This window comes from Ambystoma mexicanum, chromosome 13 (assembly GCF_040938575.1).
Source record: "Ambystoma mexicanum isolate Mex_15411 chromosome 13, UKY_AmexF1_1, whole genome shotgun sequence".
NCBI lineage: Eukaryota > Metazoa > Chordata > Amphibia > Caudata > Ambystomatidae > Ambystoma > Ambystoma mexicanum.
The window spans coordinates 356,645,213-356,664,049 of NC_090938.1; the positions used below are offsets into that span (position 1 = coordinate 356,645,213).

Genomic DNA, 18,837 nt, shown 5'->3' on the forward strand with positions numbered 1-18,837 from the left:
AAGTTAAAATCGACAAAGGTGGGATTCGAAACCACGCGTGTACAGCAGATTAGCAGTCCATCGCCTTAACCACTCGGCCACCTCGTCTACAGGGATTATGTTAGGCATTCAAGTCTTTACAGGTAATAACACAAACATCTTCAAAATAGAACCACAATGCGTTCCTTGTTGAGGTACATCCAGCCGTTTGCAGGAAAACTGCCTCACTTGCTGTTGAGAAAAATTCATCAAAGTCCTGGGGTGTTTATAGGCATCGCCAAGATGACATTGGGAGGTGTTTCAATTGACACGTGTTGAATATGAGGAAGAGCATCATGCTGGCTCCAGTGGCACTGCCTGCAGCATGACAAAAATGTAGAAGGGACATTTGACTGCACCATTGGCTGAACATCAGTGGCAAAGTGTATATCAGGCTAAAAGGTAAGCTCCAGTGGCACAATATGGGCACTACAAGGCACCCATAATTTGGTGTCAGCTAAAAAGACAATGCCAGAGCTTGTGGGTGCTTTTGTACACTTGTGTGTGTGTTTGTGGGTGTAGTTTCATGTCGAAAACCAAAACACAGCAGCTCCAGTGGCGCAATCGGTTAGCGCGCGGTACTTATACAGCAGTACATGCAGTGAGCAATGCCGAGGTTGTGAGTTCAAGCCTCACCTGGAGCAACTTTGGAACTTTTTACTAATTCACCTCAAAACTGAATTATTGAACCAATAAATGTTCTGGACATTTTTTGGTTCACCTCAAGGTTTCCTTGATTGTCAGTTAATGTTGTATGACAGCTCCTCTGCCTTTTAGACATGGAATACTCATTGCAAGTTATTTATGGGGCGTTTGCGCTTTAAATACAGCTAGGGAGGGTTTTTGAAAATAGAACAGAAAATAAAAAATGTCAACTGTTATTATACTCCATTTTCTGCTGAGCACCACTTACGGAAGACATTTGTAAAGGTAGAAAAAGGGTAACTGGAGTAGGATCCAGGAGACAATATCAACTTACAAAGAATAATGTTGTCTATTTACTGCATTATCGCCTTTGAAGCAAACCTCTGAGAATAAATACCCTTTCACTAATCAGGCAGTCACTTTGATAAAATCAAGCAGAACAAGGATGCTGATAGGAACTCGCCTCATTTGCATATGGGCTAGGGCTTCTGGGAGCCATGAGAATTAGGAGTTGAAGGTTTTGCAGATCGAGATTGCTAAAGGGCTGGGCATTTGCACAGACCTCTCCATGCCTGATTGGTGCCGAAGGTTAGTTGCAAGTGGTCCCCTGCTCACCCTACCTTACACAGGGCCATGCCCAGTTAGGCCCCTCAGGGCTAGGCCCGGCAGGGCTAAGCCCGGCGTTTGTCAGGCGAAGTGCCTGGACCCCTGCTCATCATACCTCAGAATCTGGTCTAGCTATTGCAGACATGGGGAATGGTGCTTATATCCCATTGACAGCGCCCACAAGCTGCATACTAATAGCCAATGATGTGTGAATGCGGTCAGGGTAGCAGACATATAGAACAATTGGGTGGGTTCGCTTCCGAACTGGATGCACAGGAGCAGGAGAGAATGGCTGTTGGCGATGTATGCAACTTGCTCTGCGTGAACACATCTACCGACCCCTTCCCCTACACACACGGGCACATACACACACACACACACACATAGCCATTGGAGCTATGCAGAGCTAATCAGAAAGATTGGTAATCATTAGAACATGAAAGATATGTGTTCATTTTTTATTAAACTTGTGGACTCCCGCAGAAACGGAGGGACTCACATCTCTAATTGAGGCTTGCTTACCTCTATACAAATGTGTTTGCTGGCTGTCTTTCTTCAACTGGTATGTGCGGTTGTGTCTGTCTTTGTCTTTCAACACGCCTGGCACGTTTACATTATCAAAGAGATGATTGTATGGAGATGGGGAACACCCCTCCGTTGCATTGTGAACTTGAACAGTCTTTTCACCAAAGCAGCTACATGCGACATTGCAAGGTTTTTGTCAGTCTTTGCCTGAAAACATTAGGCCTTCCTCTCGAACTCTATTTCACTCCTTCTGTGGAAGACTTCAATTATGAGGATGCATCCCGTCATAAAAGGTTCTCTGTAGATGGTGCAACTCTGGCTTCTCTTCCCCGTGCTTTTTGAAAATAATCCTCCCGAGGCCCTGATGAGGTTTGAACTCATGACCCCTGGTTTACGAGACCAGTGCTCTGCCACTGAGCTACAAGGCCACCTGCTGCTTGCTCACAGCCAACAACAGAAAGTGCAAAGAAACCATGGGTTTTACCTAGGTAGATCTCCAGGTATATGAATTTCTGGTTGTGTAAAAATGGCTGTATATCTCTGCATGTGTTCAGTACGTCATCATACATCTGATTTGCAAAAGCGTGTGTGCTTATGTTGGTGATACATTGTCGGTATGCGTTTGAGTATGTACTTTTACGGGTATGTATGTATTGAGTAGGATGCTGAACAGGTTCATGAGTTTAGATAGCAGGTCAGAATGATGGCAAAAGGAACATGTAAAAGGCAGACAACTAAAAGAAAAAAGAATTTGGGATGTAAGCTTGGGAATTTACTAACTGCGCTGATTTTGGCTCCTATAATAGTAAAGAATGGAAACCTACGAGGAAAGTCTTTGACTAATTTCATTCTCCGCCTGCACCAATGAACTTATTTTTACATCTCTATTTCCATATCTGTACTCATTCCTGTCTTTCACAGGGAGGTTGAAAGACTTTGGTCTATGTTTAAATGCAGACTATAAAGAAAAAATACGACGAAGGTGGGATTCGAACCCACGCGTGCAGAGCACAATGGATTAGCAGTCCATCGCCTTAACCACTCGGCCACCTCGTCTGTTTGGGAACGGTGCTCGAGTCCCATGCTTAAAGAAGAGATAAAACAATGGTGGTGCAAAGTCAGTGAAAAATAGATCATGTTTGTCATAGTAGAAACAAGATCGTTGACTCGTTCTTCCTTACCCGGCCATTGATAGATAAACACATCAAGTTGAAGTTCAGAAAAATATAACAAGAGCTCCTGGAGGGTTCACAACACTAATCCAGAGGAAGGTGCTTGAGCTTCCGTATGGCACACCATTAGTAGTAAAACCAGCATAACGCAAGCTCCAGTTTCCCAGTGTTTGGCAGCATTCAACGTTTCCAGCCAAGATCAAAGTTCAGATGCTGCTGCTTCCTGTGATGTCATTGAATTTAAATAGTGAGTGATGGCAATAACCCTTTTCCAATTAAATTTTGCCACATCAACGTCCCTGAAAATAGAGAAAGGCGTGCAACCCAGAACCGCTGTACTGTTCAATAGAGTAAGGGCTTCACCGTGATCATCTGCATCTGTCATCACAAGATTATCAAGGTCTTTTTCTTGAAGAAATTAGGTCCAGAAAGCCGACCTTCCCCACAGACTATTCAGACACCTTGCGCTTGTGGCTTTGTTATAGGCCCGAATCCATTGGTAAAAGGCTGCACAGGTACAATGTGCAATATCAGTTCCTATTCAACAATGTTCAAGAAAATTACCATTTGGAGGCCCTGATGAGGATCGAACTCACGACCCCTGGTTTACAAGACCAGTGCTCTGCCACTGAGCTACAGAGCCCGTCAGGTTATGACGCATAACACCAACACAACGAGCACACAACATGATGTTTACTGGGTAGACATATTTGAAGGGTGTGTGAGAATGTATGTATATGATTGTGATTTGACCTGTTTTTTTCTGGCCGATTTTTTGAGGAGCAGCTAATTTGTGCGTATTCCGCGCAATTTTAGGGTGACTAATGAGGAGATGTGATGCGTGAAAGTTGAAAAAAACATGTACATGGCAGCAGAGAGACAATATGGATATTACCTTTGCTTTTTTAAATTTCTATCCGGATTCTGGCTCAAAGGGTAGTCAAGCACAGCAGATTGCATTCCTGCCAGTAACACGACAACCTTGTTTGTGTCCTTCTTAATCAACTAACATGCATATTTTCACTTTTGTCTGTATGTTCTTTGAAAGCCAATGGCAATGGTGCTTAGAGCAATGCAGATGTTTAAAAAAGATTTCAAAAGTTAAAATCGACAAAGGTGGGATTCGAAACCACGCGTGTACAGCAGATTAGCAGTCCATCGCCTTAACCACTCGGCCACCTCGTCTACAGGGATTATGTTAGGCATTCAAGTCTTTACAGGTGATAACACAAACATCTTCAAAATAGAACCACAATGCGTTCCTTGTTGAGGTACATCCAGCCGTTTGCAGGAAAACTGCCTCACTTGCTGTTGAGAAAAATTCATCAAAGTCCTGGGGTGTTTATAGGCATCGCCAAGATGACATTGGGAGGTGTTTCAATTGACACGTGTTGAATATGAGGAAGAGCATCATGCTGGCTCCAGTGGCACTGCCTGCAGCATGACAAAAATGTAGAAGGGACATTTGACTGCACCATTGGCTGAACATCAGTGGCAAAGTGTATATCAGGCTAAAAGGTAAGCTCCAGTGGCACAATATGGGCACTACAAGGCACCCATAATTTGGTGTCAGCTAAAAAGACAATGCCAGAGCTTGTGGGTGCTTTTGTACACTTGTGTGTGTGTTTGTGGGTGTAGTTTCATGTCGAAAACCAAAACACAGCAGCTCCAGTGGCGCAATCGGTTAGCGCTCGGTACTTATACAGCAGTACATGCAGTGAGCAATGCCGAGGTTGTGAGTTCAAGCCTCACCTGGAGCAACTTTGGAACATTTTACTAATTCACCTCAAAACTGAATTATTGAACCAATAAATGTTCTGGACATTTTTTGGTTCACCTCAAGGTTTCCTTGATTGTCAGTTAATGTTGTATGACAGCTCCTCTGCCTTTTAGACATGGAATACTCATTGCAAGTTATTTATGGGGTGTTTGCGCTTTAAATACAGCTACGGAGGGTTTTTGAAAATAGAACAGAAAATAAAAAATGTCAACTGTTATTATACTCCATTTTCTGCTGAGCACCACTTACGGAAGACATTTGTAAAGGTAGAAAAAGGGTTACTGGAGTAGGATCCAGGAGACAATATCAACTTACAAAGAATAATGTTGTCTATTTACTGCATTATCGCCTTTGAAGCAAACCTCTGAGAATAAATACCCTTTCACTAATCAGGCAGTCACTTTGATAAAATCAAGCAGAACAAGGATGCTGATAGGAACTCGCCTCATTTGCATATGGGCTAGGGCTTCTGGGAGCCATGAGAATTAGGAGTTGAAGGTTTTGCAGATCGAGATTGCTAAAGGGCTGGGCATTTGCACAGACCTCTCCATGCCTGATTGGTGCCGAAGGTTAGTTGCAAGTGGTCCCCTGCTCACCCTACCTTACACAGGGCCATGCCCAGTTAGGCCCCTCAGGGCTAGGCCCGGCAGGGCTAAGCCCGGCGTTCGTCAGGCGAAGTGCCTGGACCCCTGCTCATCATACCTCAGAATCTGGTCTAGCTATTGCAGACATGGGGAATGGTGCTTATATCCCATTGACAGCGCCCACAAGCTGCATACTAATAGCCAATGATGTGTGAATGCGGTCAGGGTAGCAGACATATAGAACAATTGGGTGGGTTCGCTTCCGAACTGGATGCACAGGAGCAGGAGAGAATGGCTGTTGGCGATGTATGCAACTTGCTCTGCGTGAACACATCTACCGACCCCTTCCCCTACACACACGGGCACATACACACACACACACACACATAGCCATTGGAGCTATGCAGAGCTAATCAGAAAGATTGGTAATCATTAGAACATGAAAGATATGTGTTCATTTTTTATTAAACTTGTGGACTCCCGCAGAAACGGAGGGACTCACATCTCTAATTGAGGCTTGCTTACCTCTATACAAATGTGTTTGCTGGCTGTCTTTCTTCAACTGGTATGTGCGGTTGTGTCTGTCTTTGTCTTTCAACACGCCTGGCACGTTTACATTATCAAAGAGATGATTGTATGGAGATGGGGAACACCCCTCCGTTGCATTGTGAACTTGAACAGTCTTTTCACCAAAGCAGCTACATGCGACATTGCAAGGTTTTTGTCAGTCTTTGCCTGAAAACATTAGGCCTTCCTCTCGAACTCTATTTCACTCCTTCTGTGGAAGACTTCAATTATGAGGATGCATCCCGTCATAAAAGGTTCTCTGTAGATGGTGCAACTCTGGCTTCTCTTCCCCGTGCTTTTTGAAAATAATCCGCCCGAGGCCCTGATGAGGTTTGAACTCATGACCCCTGGTTTACGAGACCAGTGCTCTGCCACTGAGCTACAAGGCCACCTGCTGCTTGCTCACAGCCAACAACAGAAAGTGCAAAGAAACCATGGGTTTCACCTAGGTAGATCTCCAGGTATATGAATTTCTGGTTGTGTAAAAATGGCTGTATATCTCTGCATGTGTTCAGTACGTCATCATACATCTGATTTGCGAAAGCGTGTGTGCTTATGTTGGTGATACATTGTCGGTATGCGTTTGAGTATGTACTTTTACGGGTATGTATGTATTGAGTAGGATGCTGAACAGGTTCATGAGTTTAGATAGCAGGTCAGAATGATGGCAAAAGGAACATGTAAAAGGCAGACAACTAAAAGAAAAAAGAATTTGGGATGTAAGTTTGGGAGTTTACTAACTGCGCTGATTTTGGCTCCTATAATAGTAAAGAATGGAAACCTACGAGGAAAGTCTTTGACTAATTTCATTCTCCGCCTGCACCAATGAACTTATTTTTACATCTCTATTTCCATATCTGTACTCATTCCTGTCTTTCACAGGGAGGTTGAAAGACTTTGGTCTATGTTTAAATGCAGACTATAAAGAAAAAATACGACGAAGGTGGGATTCGAACCCACGCGTGCAGAGCACAATGGATTAGCAGTCCATCGCCTTAACCACTCGGCCACCTCGTCTGTTTGGGAACGGTGCTCGAGTCCCATTCTTAAAGAAGAGATAAAACAATGGTGGTGCAAAGTCAGTGAAAAATAGATCATGTTTGTCATAGTAGAAACAAGATCGTTGACTCGTTCTTCCTTACCCGGCCATTGATAGATAAACACATCAAGTTGAAGTTCAGAAAAATATAACAAGAGCTCCTGGAGGGTTCACAACACTAATCCAGAGGAAGGTGCTTGAGCTTCCGTATGGCACACCATTAGTAGTAAAACCAGCATAACGCAAGCTCCAGTTTCCCAGTGTTTGGCATCATTCAACGTTTCCAGCCAAGATCAAAGTTCAGATGCTGCTGCTTCCTGTGATGTCATTGAATTTAAATAGTGAGTGATGGCAATAACCCTTTTCCAATTAAATTTTGCCACATCAACGTCCCTGAAAATAGAGAAAGGCGTGCAACCCAGAACCGCTGTACTGTTCAATAGAGTAAGGGCTTCACCGTGATCATCTGCATCTGTCATCACAAGATTATCAAGGTCTTTTTCTTGAAGAAATTAGGTCCAGAAAGCCGACCTTCCCCACAGACTATTCAGACACCTTGCGCTTGTGGCTTTGTTATAGGCCCGAATCCATTGGTAAAAGGTTGCACAGGTGCAATGTGCAATATCAGTTCCTATTCAACAATGTTCAAGAAAATTACCATTTGGAGGCCTTGATGAGGATCGAACTCACGACCCCTGGTTTACAAGACCAGTGCTCTGCCACTGAGCTACCGGTTATGACCCATAACAGCAACACAACGAGCACACAACATGATGTTTACTGGGTAGACATATTTGAAGGGTGTGTGAGAATGTATGTATATGATTGTGATTTGACCTGTTTTTTTCTGGCCGATTTTTTGAGGAGCAGCTAATTTGTGCGTATTCCGCGCAATTTTAGGGTGACTAATGAGGAGATGTGATGCGTGAAAGTTGAAAAAAACATGTACATGGCAGCAGAGAGACAATATGGATATTACCTTTGCTTTTTTAAATTTCTATCCGGATTCTGGCTCAAAGGGTAGTCAAGCACAGCAGATTGCATCCCTGCCAGTAACACGACAACCTTGTTTGTGTCCTTCTTAATCAACTAACATGCATATTTTCACTTTTGTCTGTATGTTCTTTGAAAGCCAATGGCAATGGTGCTTAGAGCAATGCAGATGTTTAAAAAAGATTTCAAAAGTTAAAATCGACAAAGGTGGGATTCGAAACCACGCGTGTATAGCAGATTAGCAGTCCATGCCTTAACCACTCGGCCACCTCGTCTACAGGGATTATTTTAGGCATTCAAGTCTTTACAGGTAATAACACAAACATCTTCAAAATAGAACCACAATGCGTTCCTTGTTGAGGTACATCCAGCCGTTTGCAGGAAAACTGCCTCACTTGCTGTTGAGAAAAATTCATCAAAGTCCCGGGGTGTTTATAGGCATCGCCAAGATGACATTGGGAGGTGTTTCAATTGACACGTGTTGAATATGAGGAAGAGCATCATGCTGGCTCCAGTGGCACTGCCTGCAGCATGACAAAAATGTAGAAGGGACATTTGACTGCACCATTGGCTGAACATCAGTGGCAAAGTGTATATCAGGCTAAAAGGTAAGCTCCAGTGGCACAATATGGGCACTACAAGGCACCCATAATTTGGTGTCAGCTAAAAAGACAATGGCAGAGCTTGTGGGTGCTTTTGTACACTTGTGTGTGTGTTTGTGGGTGTAGTTTCATGTCGAAAACCAAAACACAGCAGCTCCAGTGGCGCAATCGGTTAGCGCGCGGTACTTATACAGCAGTACATGCAGTGAGCAATGCTGAGGTTGTGAGTTCAAGCCTCACCTGGAGCAACTTTGGAACTTTTTACTAATTCACCTCAAAACTGAATTATTGAACCAATAAATGTTCTGGACAATTTTTGGTTCACCTCAAGGTTTCCTTGATTGTCAGTTAATGTTGTATGACAGCTCCTCTGCCTTTTAGACATGGAATACTCATTGCAAGTTATTTATGGGGTGTTTGCGCTTTAAATACAGCTACGGAGGGTTTTTGAAAATAGAACAGAAAATAAAAAATGTCAACTGTTATTATACTCCATTTTCTGCTGAGCACCACTTACGGAAGACATTTGTAAAGGTAGAAAAAGGGTTACTGGAGTAGGATCCAGGAGACAATATCAACTTACAAAGAATAATGTTGTCTATTTACTGCATTATCGCCTTTGAAGCAAACCTCTGAGAATAAATACCCTTTCACTAATCAGGCAGTCACTTTGATAAAATCAAGCAGAACAAGGATGCTGATAGGAACTCGCCTCATTTGCATATGGGCTAGGGCTTCTGGGAGCCATGAGAATTAGGAGTTGAAGGTTTTGCAGATCGAGATTGCTAAAGGGCTGGGCATTTGCACAGACCTCTCCATGCCTGATTGGTGCCGAAGGTTAGTTGCAAGTGGTCCCCTGCTCACCCTACCTTACACAGGGCCATGCCCAGTTAGGCCCCTCAGGGCTAGGCCCGGCAGGGCTAAGCCCGGCGTTCGTCAGGCGAAGTGCCTGGACCCCTGCTCATCATACCTCAGAATCTGGTCTAGCTATTGCAGACATGGGGAATGGTGCTTATATCCCATTGACAGCGCCCACAAGCTGCATACTAATAGCCAATGATGTGTGAATGCGGTCAGGGTAGCAGACATATAGAACAATTGGGTGGGTTCGCTTCCGAACTGGATGCACAGGAGCAGGAGAGAATGGCTGTTGGCGATGTATGCAACTTGCTCTGCGTGAACACATCTACCGACCCCTTCCCCTATACACACGGGCACATACACACACACACACACACATAGCCATTGGAGCTATGCAGAGCTAATCAGAAAGATTGGTAATCATTAGAACATGAAAGATATGTGTTCATTTTTTATTAAACTTGTGGACTCCCGCAGAAACGGAGGGACTCACATCTCTAATTGAGGCTTGCTTACCTCTATACAAATGTGTTTGTTGGCTGTCTTTCTTCAACTGGTATGTGCGGTTGTGTCTGTCTTTGTCTTTCAACACGCCTGGCACGTTTACATTATCAAAGAGATGATTGTATGGAGATGGGGAACACCCCTCCGTTGCATTGTGAACTTGAACAGTCTTTTCACCAAAGCAGCTACATGCGACATTGCAAGGTTTTTGTCAGTCTTTGCCTGAAAACATTAGGCCTTCCTCTCGAACTCTATTTCACTCCTTCTGTGGAAGACTTCAATTATGAGGATGCATCCTGTCATAAAAGGTTCTCTGTAGATGGTGCAACTCTGGCTTCTCTTGCCCGTGCTTTTTGAAAATAATCCGCCCGAGGCCCTGATGAGGTTTGAACTCATGACCCCTGGTTTACGAGACCAGTGCTCTGCCACTGAGCTACAAGGCCACCTGCTGCTTGCTCACAGCCAACAACAGAAAGTGCAAAGAAACCATGGGTTTTACCTAGGTAGATCTCCAGGTATATGAATTTCTGGTTGTGTAAAAATGGCTGTATATCTCTGCATGTGTTCAGTACGTCATCATACATCTGATTTGCGAAAGCGTGTGTGCTTATGTTGGTGATACATTGTCGGTATGCGTTTGAGTATGTACTTTTACGGGTATGTATGTATTGAGTAGGATGCTGAACAGGTTCATGAGTTTAGATAGCAGGTCAGAATGATGGCAAAAGGAACATGTAAAAGGCAGACAACTAAAAGAAAAAAGAATTTGGGATGTAAGCTTGGGAATTTACTAACTGCGCTGATTTTGGCTCCTATAATAGTAAAGAATGGAAACCTACGAGGAAAGTCTTTGACTAATTTCATTCTCCGCCTGCACCAATGAACTTATTTTTACATCTATATTTCCATATCTGTACTCATTCCTGTCTTTCACAGGGAGGTTGAAAGACTTTGATCTATGTTTAAATGCAGACTATAAAGAAAAAATACGACGAAGGTGGGATTCGAACCCACGCGTGCAGAGCACAATGGATTAGCAGTCCATCGCCTTAACCACTCGGCCACCTCGTCTGTTTGGGAACGGTGCTCGAGTCCCATGCTTAAAGAAGAGATAAAACAATGGTGGTGCAAAGTCAGTGAAAAATAGATCATGTTTGTCATAGTAGAAACAAGATCGTTGACTCGTTCTTCCTTACCCGGCCATTGATAGATAAACACATCAAGTTGAAGTTCAGAAAAATATAACAAGAGCTCCTGGAGGGTTCACAACACTAATCCAGAGGAAGGTGCTTGAGCTTCCGTATGGCACACCATTAGTAGTAAAACCAGCATAACGCAAGCTCCAGTTTCCCAGTGTTTGGCATCATTCAACGTTTCCAGCCAAGATCAAAGTTCAGATGCTGCTGCTTCCTGTGATGTCATTGAATTTAAATAGTGAGTGATGGCAATAACCCTTTTCCAATTAAATTTTGCCACATCAACGTCCCTGAAAATAGAGAAAGGCGTGCAACCCAGAACCGCTGTACTGTTCAATAGAGTAAGGGCTTCACCGTGATCATCTGCATCTGTCATCACAAGATTATCAAGGTCTTTTTCTTGAAGAAATTAGGTCCAGAAAGCCGACCTTCCCCACAGACTATTCAGACACCTTGCGCTTGTGGCTTTGTTTTAGGCCCGAATCCATTGGTAAAAGGTTGCACAGGTACAATGTGCAATATCAGTTCCTATTCAACAATGTTCAAGAAAATTACCATTTGGAGGCCCTGATGAGGATCGAACTCACGACCCCTGGTTTACAAGACCAGTGCTCTGCCACTGAGCTACAGTGCCCCTCAGGTTATGACGCATAACAGCAACACAACGAGCACACAACATGATGTTTACTGGGTAGACATATTTGAAGGGTGTGTGAGAATGTATGTATATGATTGTGATTTGACCTGTTTTTTTCTGGCCGATTTTTTGAGGAGCAGCTAATTTGTGCGTATTCCGCGCAATTTTAGGGTGACTAATGAGGAGATGTGATGCGTGAAAGTTGAAAAAAACATGTACATGGCAGCAGAGAGACAATATGGATATTACCTTTGCTTTTTTAAATTTCTATCCGGATTCTGGCTCAAAGGGTAGTCAAGCACAGCAGATTGCATTCCTGCCAGTAACACGACAACCTTGTTTGTGTCCTTCTTAATCAACTAACATGCATATTTTCACTTTTGTCTGTATGTTCTTTGAAAGCCAATGGCAATGGTGCTTAGAGCAATGCAGATGTTTAAAAAAGATTTCAAAAGCTAAAATCGACAAAGGTGGGATTCGAAACCACGCGTGTACAGCAGATTAGCAGTCCATCGCCTTAACCACTCGGCCACCTCGTCTACAGGGATTATGTTAGGCATTCAAGTCTTTACAGGTAATAACACAAACATCTTCAAAATAGAACCACAATGCGTTCCTTGTTGAGGTACATCCAGCCGTTTGCAGGAAAACTGCCTCACTTGCTGTTGAGAAAAATTCATCAAAGTCCTGGGGTGTTTATAGGCATCGCCAAGATGACATTGGGAGGTGTTTCAATTGACACGTGTTGAATATGAGGAAGAGCATCATGCTGGCTCCAGTGGCACTGCCTGCAGCATGACAAAAATGTAGAAGGGACATTTGACTGCACCATTGGCTGAACATCAGTGGCAAAGTGTATATCAGGCTAAAAGGTAAGCTCCAGTGGCACAATATGGGCACTACAAGGCACCCATAATTTGGTGTCAGCTAAAAAGACAATGCCAGAGCTTGTGGGTGCTTTTGTACACTTGTGTGTGTGTTTGTGGGTGTAGTTTCATGTCGAAAACCAAAACACAGCCGCTCCAGTGGCGCAATCGGTTAGCGCGTGGTACTTATACAGCAGTACATGCAGTGAGCAATGCCGAGGTTGTGAGTCCAAGCCTCACCTGGAGCAACTTTGGGACTTTTTACTAATTCACCTCAAAACTGAATTATTCAACCAATAAATGTTCTGGACATTTTTTGGTTCACCTCAAGGTTTCCTTGATTGTCAGTTAATGTTGTATGACAGCTCCTCTGCCTTTTAGACATGGAATACTCATTGCAAGTTATTTATGGGGTGTTTGCGCTTTAAATACAGCTACGGAGGGTTTTTGAAAATAGAACAGAAAATAAAAAATGTCAACTGTTATTATACTCCATTTTCTGCTGAGCACCACTTACGGAAGACATTTGTAAAGGTAGAAAAAGGGTTACTGGAGTAGGATCCAGGAGACAATATCAACTTACAAAGAATAATGTTGTCTATTTACTGCATTATCGCCTTTGAAGCAAACCTCTGAGAATAAATACCCTTTCACTAATCAGGCAGTCACTTTGATAAAATCAAGCAGAACAAGGATGCTGATAGGAACTCGCCTCATTTGCATATGGGCTAGGGCTTCTGGGAGCCATGAGAATTAGGAGTTGAAGGTTTTGCAGATCGAGATTGCTAAAGGGCTGGGCATTTGCACAGACCTCTCCATGCCTGATTGGTGCCGAAGGTTAGTTGCAAGTGGTCCCCTGCTCACCCTACCTTACACAGGGCCATGCCCAGTTAGGCCCCTCAGGGCTAGGCCCGGCAGGGCTAAGCCCGGCGTTTGTCAGGCGAAGTGCCTGGACCCCTGCTCATCATACCTCAGAATCTGGTCTAGCTATTGCAGACATGGGGAATGGTGCTTATATCCCATTGACAGCGCCCACAAGCTGCATACTAATAGCCAATGATGTGTGAATGCGGTCAGGGTAGCAGACATATAGAACAATTGGGTGGGTTCGCTTCCGAACTGGATGCACAGGAGCAGGAGAGAATGGCTGTTGGCGATGTATGCAACTTGCTCTGCGTGAACACATCTACCGACCCCTTCCCCTACACACACGGGCACATACACACACACACACACACATAGCCATTGGAGCTATGCAGAGCTAATCAGAAAGATTGGTAATCATTAGAACATGAAAGATATGTGTTCATTTTTTATTAAACTTGTGGACTCCCGCAGAAACGGAGGGACTCACATCTCTAATTGAGGCTTGCTTACCTCTATACAAATGTGTTTGCTGGCTGTCTTTCTTCAACTGGTATGTGCGGTTGTGTCTGTCTTTGTCTTTCAACACGCCTGGCACGTTTACATTATCAAAGAGATGATTGTATGGAGATGGGGAACACCCCTCCGTTGCATTGTGAACTTGAACAGTCTTTTCACCAAAGCAGCTACATGCGACATTGCAAGGTTTTTGTCAGTCTTTGCCTGAAAACATTAGGCCTTCCTCTCGAACTCTATTTCACTCCTTCTGTGGAAGACTTCAATTATGAGGATGCATCCCGTCATAAAAGGTTCTCTGTAGATGGTGCAACTCTGGCTTCTCTTCCCCGTGCTTTTTGAAAATAATCCGCCCGAGGCCCTGATGAGGTTTGAACTCATGACCCCTGGTTTACGAGACCAGTGCTCTGCCACTGAGCTACAAGGCCACCTGCTGCTTGCTCACAGCCAACAACAGAAAGTGCAAAGAAACCATGGGTTTTACCTAGGTAGATCTCCAGGTATATGAATTTCTGGTTGTGTAAAAATGGCTGTATATCTCTGCATGTGTTCAGTACGTCATCATACATCTGATTTGCGAAAGCGTGTGTGCTTATGTTGGTGATACATTGTCGGTATGCGTTTGAGTATGTACTTTTACGGGTATGTATGTATTGAGTAGGATGCTGAACAGGTTCATGAGTTTAGATAGCAGGTCAGAATGATGGCAAAAGGAACATGTAAAAGGCAGACAACTAAAAGAAAAAAGAATTTGGGATGTAAGCTTGGGAATTTACTAACTGCGCTGATTTTGGCTCCTATAATAGTAAAGAATGGAAACCTACGAGGAAAGTCTTTGACTAATTTCATTCTCCGCCTGCACCAATGAACTTATTTTTACATCTCTATTTCCATATCTGTACTCATTCCTGTCTTTCACAGGGAGGTTGAAAGACTTTGGTCTATGTTTAAATGCAGACTATAAAGAAAAAATACGACGAAGGTGGGATTCGAACCCACGCGTGCAGAGCACAATGGATTAGCAGTCCATCGCCTTAACCACTCGGCCACCTCGTCTGTTTGCGAACGGTGCTCGAGTCCCATGCTTAAAGAAGAGATAAAACAATGGTGGTGCAAAGTCAGTGAAAAATAGATCATGTTTGTCATAGTAGAAACAAGATCGTTGACTCGTTCTTCCTTACCCGGCCATTGATAGATAAACACATCAAGTTGAAGTTCAGAAAAATATAACAAGAGCTCCTGGAGGGTTCACAACACTAATCCAGAGGAAGGTGCTTGAGCTTCCGTATGGCACACCATTAGTAGTAAAACCAGCATAACGCAAGCTCCAGTTTCCCAGTGTTTGGCATCATTCAACGTTTCCAGCCAAGATCAAAGTTCAGATGCTGCTGCTTCCTGTGATGTCATTGAATTTAAATAGTGAGTGATGGCAATAACCCTTTTCCAATTAAATTTTGCCACATCAACGTCCCTGAAAATAGAGAAAGGCGTGCAACCCAGAACCGTTGTACTGTTCAATAGAGTAAGGGCTTCACCGTGATCATCTGCATCTTTCATCACAAGATTATCAAGGTCTTTTTCTTGAAGAAATTAGGTCCAGAAAGCCGACCTTCCCCACAGACTATTCAGACACCTTGCGCTTGTGGCTTTGTTATAGGCCCGAATCCATTGGTAAAAGGTTGCACAGGTACAATGTGCAATATCAGTTCCTATTCAACAATGTTCAAGAAAATTACCATTTGGAGGCCCTGATGAGGATAGAACTCACGACCCCTGGTTTACAAGACCAGTGCTCTGCCACTGAGCTACAGAGCCCGTCAGGTTACCATGCATAACAGCAACACAACGAGCACACAACATGATGTTTACTGGGTAGACATATTTGAAGGGTGTGTGAGAATGTATGTATATGATTGTGATTTGACCTGTTTTTTTCTGGCCGATTTTTTGAGGAGCAGCTAATTTGTGCGTATTCCGCGCAATTTTAGGGTGACTAATGAGGAGATGTGATGCGTGAAAGTTGAAAAAAACATGTACATGGCAGCAGAGAGACAATATGGATATTACCTTTGCTTTTTTAAATTTCTATCCGGATTCTGGCTCAAAGGGTAGTCAAGCACAGCAGATTGCATTCCTGCCAGTAACACGACAACCTTGTTTGTGTCCTTCTTAATCAACTAACATGCATATTTTCACTTTTGTCTGTATGTTCTTTGAAAGCCAATGGCAATGGTGCTTAGAGCAATGCAGATGTTTAAAAAAGATTTCAAAAGTTAAAATCGACGAAGGTGGGATTCGAAACCACGCGTGTACAGCAGATTAGCAGTCCATCGCCTTAACCACTCGGCCACCTCGTCTACAGGGATTATCTTAGGCATTCAAGTCTTTACAGGTAATAACACAAACATCTTCAAAATAGAACCACAATGCGTTCCTTGTTGAGGTACATCCAGCCGTTTGCAGGAAAACCGCCTCACTTGCTGTTGAGAAAAATTCATCAAAGTCCTGGGGTGTTTATAGGCATCGCCAAGATGACATTGGGAGGTGTTTCAATTGACACGTGTTGAATATGAGGAAGAGCATCATGCTGGCTCCAGTGGCACTGCCTGCAGCATGACAAAAATGTAGAAGGGACATTTGACTGCACCATTGGCTGAACATCAGTGGCAAAGTGTATATCAGGCTAAAAGTTAAGCTCCAGTGGCACAATATGGGCACTACAAGGCACCCATAATTTGGTGTCAGCTAAAAAGACAATGCCAGAGCTTGTGGGTGCTTTTGTACACTTGTGTGTGTGTTTGTGGGTGTAGTTTCATGTCGAAAACCAAAACACAGCAGCTCCAGTGGCGCAATCGGTTAGCGCGCGGTACTTATTCAGCAGTACATGCAGTGAGCAATACCGAGGTTGTGAGTTCAAGCCTCACCTGGAGCAACTTTGGAACTTTTTACTAATTCACCTCAAAACTGAATTATTGAACCAATAAATGTTCTGGACATTTTTTGGTTCACCTCAAGGTTTCCTTGATTGTCACTTAATGTTGTATGACAGCTCCTCTGCCTTTTAGACATGGAATACTCATTGCAAGTTATTTATGGGGTGTTTGCGCTTTAAATACAGCTACGGAGGGTTTTTGAAAATAGAACAGAAAATAAAAAATGTCAACTGTTATTATACTCCATTTTCTGCTGAGCACCACTTACGGAAGACATTTGTAAAGGTAGAAAAAGGGTTACTGGAGTAGGATCCAGGAGACAATATCAACTTACAAAGAATAATGTTGTCTATTTACTGCATTATCGCCTTTGAAGCAAACCTCTGAGAATAAATACCCTTTCACTAATCAGGCAGTCACTTTGATAAAATCAAGCAGAACAAGGATGCTGATAGGAACTCGCCTCATTTGCATATGGGCTAGGGCTTCTGGGAGCCATGAGAATTAGGAGTTGAAGGTTTTGCAGATCGAGATTGCTAAAGGGCTGGGCATTTGCACAGACCTCTCCATGCCTGATTGGTGCCGAAGGTTAGTTGCAAGTGGTCCCCTGCTCACCCTACCTTACACAGGGCCATGCCCAGTTAGGCCCCTCAGGGCTAGGCCCGGCAGGGCTAAGCCCGGCGTTTGTCAGGCAAAGTGCCTGGACCCCTGCTCATCATACCTCAGAATCTGGTCTAGCTATTGCAGACATGGGGAATGGTGCTTATATCCCATTGACAGCGCCCACAAGCTGCATACTAATAGCCAATGATGTGTGAATGCGGTCAGGGTAGCAGACATATAGAACAATTGGGTGGGTTCGCTTCCGAACTGGATGCACAGGAGCAGGAGAGAATGGCTGTTGGCGATGTATGCAACTTGCTCTGCGTGAACACATCTACCGACCCCTTCCCCTACACACACGGGCACATACACACACACACACACACACATAGCCATTGGAGCTATGCAGAGCTAATCAGAAAGATTGGTAATCATTAGAACATGAAAGATATGTGTTCATTTTTTATTAAACTTGTGGACTCCCGCAGAAACGGAGGGACTCACATCTCTAATTGAGGCTTGCTTACCTCTATACAAATGTGTTTGCTGGCTGTCTTTCTTCAACTGGTCTGTGCGGTTGTGTCTGTCTTTGTCTTTCAACACGCCTGGCACGTTTACATTATCAAAGAGATGATTGTATGGAGATGGGGAACACCCCTTCGTTGCATTGTGAACTTGAACAGTCTTTTCACCAAAGCAGCTACATGCGACATTGCAAGGTTTTTGTCAGTCTTTGCCTGAAAACATTAGGCCTTCCTCTCGAACTCTATTTCACTCCTTCTGTGGAAGACTTCAATTATGAGGATGCATCCCGTCATAAAAGGTTCTCTGTAGATGGTGCAACTCTGGCTTCTCTTCCCTGTGCTTTTTGAAAATAATCCGCCCGAGGCCCTGAACTCATGACCCCTGGTTTACGAGACCAGTGCTCTGCCACTGAGCTACAAGGCCACCTGCTGCTTGCTCACAGCCAACAACAGAAAGTGCAAAGAAACCATGGGTTTTACCTAGGTAGATCTCCAGGTATATGAATTTCTGGTTGTGTAAAAATGGCTGTATATCTCTGCATGTGTTCAGTACGTCATCATACATCTGATTTGCGAAAGCGTGTGTGCTTATGTTGGTGATACATTGTCGGTATGCGTTTGAGTATGTACTTTTACGGGTATGTATGTATTGAGTAGGATGCTGAACAGGTTCATGAGTTTAGATAGCAGGTCAGAATGATGGCAAAAGGAACATGTAAAAGGCAGACAACTAAAAGAAAAAAGAATTTGGGATGTAAGCTTGGGAATTTACTAACTGCGCTGATTTTGGCTCCTATAATAG

The 18,837-nt window shown here is 43.7% G+C and overlaps 17 non-coding genes across 17 annotated transcripts; 5 read left to right on the plus strand and 12 right to left on the minus strand.

The window, feature by feature from the left end:
• The first annotated feature begins 567 nt into the window (after positions 1–567).
• Positions 568–662, plus strand: TRNAI-UAU (transfer RNA isoleucine (anticodon UAU)). Its single transcript has 2 exons — positions 568–605; positions 627–662. It is a non-coding gene; the product is annotated as a tRNA-Ile (tRNA).
• Positions 663–2,150: 1,488 nt separating this feature from the next.
• TRNAT-CGU (transfer RNA threonine (anticodon CGU)) lies at positions 2,151–2,222 on the minus strand. The gene has a single exon. It is a non-coding gene; the product is annotated as a tRNA-Thr (tRNA).
• Positions 2,223–2,768: 546 nt separating this feature from the next.
• Positions 2,769–2,850, minus strand: TRNAS-GCU (transfer RNA serine (anticodon GCU)). Its single transcript has one exon. It is a non-coding gene; the product is annotated as a tRNA-Ser (tRNA).
• Positions 2,851–3,537: 687 nt separating this feature from the next.
• On the minus strand, positions 3,538–3,609 carry TRNAT-UGU (transfer RNA threonine (anticodon UGU)). The gene has a single exon. It is a non-coding gene; the product is annotated as a tRNA-Thr (tRNA).
• Positions 3,610–4,631: 1,022 nt separating this feature from the next.
• On the plus strand, positions 4,632–4,726 carry TRNAI-UAU (transfer RNA isoleucine (anticodon UAU)). The gene is made up of 2 exons: positions 4,632–4,669; positions 4,691–4,726. It is a non-coding gene; the product is annotated as a tRNA-Ile (tRNA).
• A 1,488-nt stretch (positions 4,727–6,214) lies between these two features.
• Positions 6,215–6,286, minus strand: TRNAT-CGU (transfer RNA threonine (anticodon CGU)). Its single transcript has one exon. It is a non-coding gene; the product is annotated as a tRNA-Thr (tRNA).
• Positions 6,287–6,832: 546 nt separating this feature from the next.
• On the minus strand, positions 6,833–6,914 carry TRNAS-GCU (transfer RNA serine (anticodon GCU)). Its single transcript has one exon. It is a non-coding gene; the product is annotated as a tRNA-Ser (tRNA).
• A 1,770-nt stretch (positions 6,915–8,684) lies between these two features.
• TRNAI-UAU (transfer RNA isoleucine (anticodon UAU)) lies at positions 8,685–8,779 on the plus strand. The gene is made up of 2 exons: positions 8,685–8,722; positions 8,744–8,779. It is a non-coding gene; the product is annotated as a tRNA-Ile (tRNA).
• A 1,488-nt stretch (positions 8,780–10,267) lies between these two features.
• TRNAT-CGU (transfer RNA threonine (anticodon CGU)) lies at positions 10,268–10,339 on the minus strand. Its single transcript has one exon. It is a non-coding gene; the product is annotated as a tRNA-Thr (tRNA).
• Positions 10,340–10,885: 546 nt separating this feature from the next.
• On the minus strand, positions 10,886–10,967 carry TRNAS-GCU (transfer RNA serine (anticodon GCU)). Its single transcript has one exon. It is a non-coding gene; the product is annotated as a tRNA-Ser (tRNA).
• A 687-nt stretch (positions 10,968–11,654) lies between these two features.
• TRNAT-UGU (transfer RNA threonine (anticodon UGU)) lies at positions 11,655–11,726 on the minus strand. The gene has a single exon. It is a non-coding gene; the product is annotated as a tRNA-Thr (tRNA).
• A 1,022-nt stretch (positions 11,727–12,748) lies between these two features.
• On the plus strand, positions 12,749–12,843 carry TRNAI-UAU (transfer RNA isoleucine (anticodon UAU)). Its single transcript has 2 exons — positions 12,749–12,786; positions 12,808–12,843. It is a non-coding gene; the product is annotated as a tRNA-Ile (tRNA).
• Positions 12,844–14,331: 1,488 nt separating this feature from the next.
• Positions 14,332–14,403, minus strand: TRNAT-CGU (transfer RNA threonine (anticodon CGU)). The gene has a single exon. It is a non-coding gene; the product is annotated as a tRNA-Thr (tRNA).
• A 546-nt stretch (positions 14,404–14,949) lies between these two features.
• TRNAS-GCU (transfer RNA serine (anticodon GCU)) lies at positions 14,950–15,031 on the minus strand. The gene has a single exon. It is a non-coding gene; the product is annotated as a tRNA-Ser (tRNA).
• A 687-nt stretch (positions 15,032–15,718) lies between these two features.
• TRNAT-UGU (transfer RNA threonine (anticodon UGU)) lies at positions 15,719–15,790 on the minus strand. The gene has a single exon. It is a non-coding gene; the product is annotated as a tRNA-Thr (tRNA).
• A 465-nt stretch (positions 15,791–16,255) lies between these two features.
• Positions 16,256–16,332, minus strand: TRNAS-GCU (transfer RNA serine (anticodon GCU)). The gene has a single exon. It is a non-coding gene; the product is annotated as a tRNA-Ser (tRNA).
• Positions 16,333–16,812: 480 nt separating this feature from the next.
• TRNAI-UAU (transfer RNA isoleucine (anticodon UAU)) lies at positions 16,813–16,907 on the plus strand. The gene is made up of 2 exons: positions 16,813–16,850; positions 16,872–16,907. It is a non-coding gene; the product is annotated as a tRNA-Ile (tRNA).
• Positions 16,908–18,837: the final 1,930 nt, after the last annotated feature.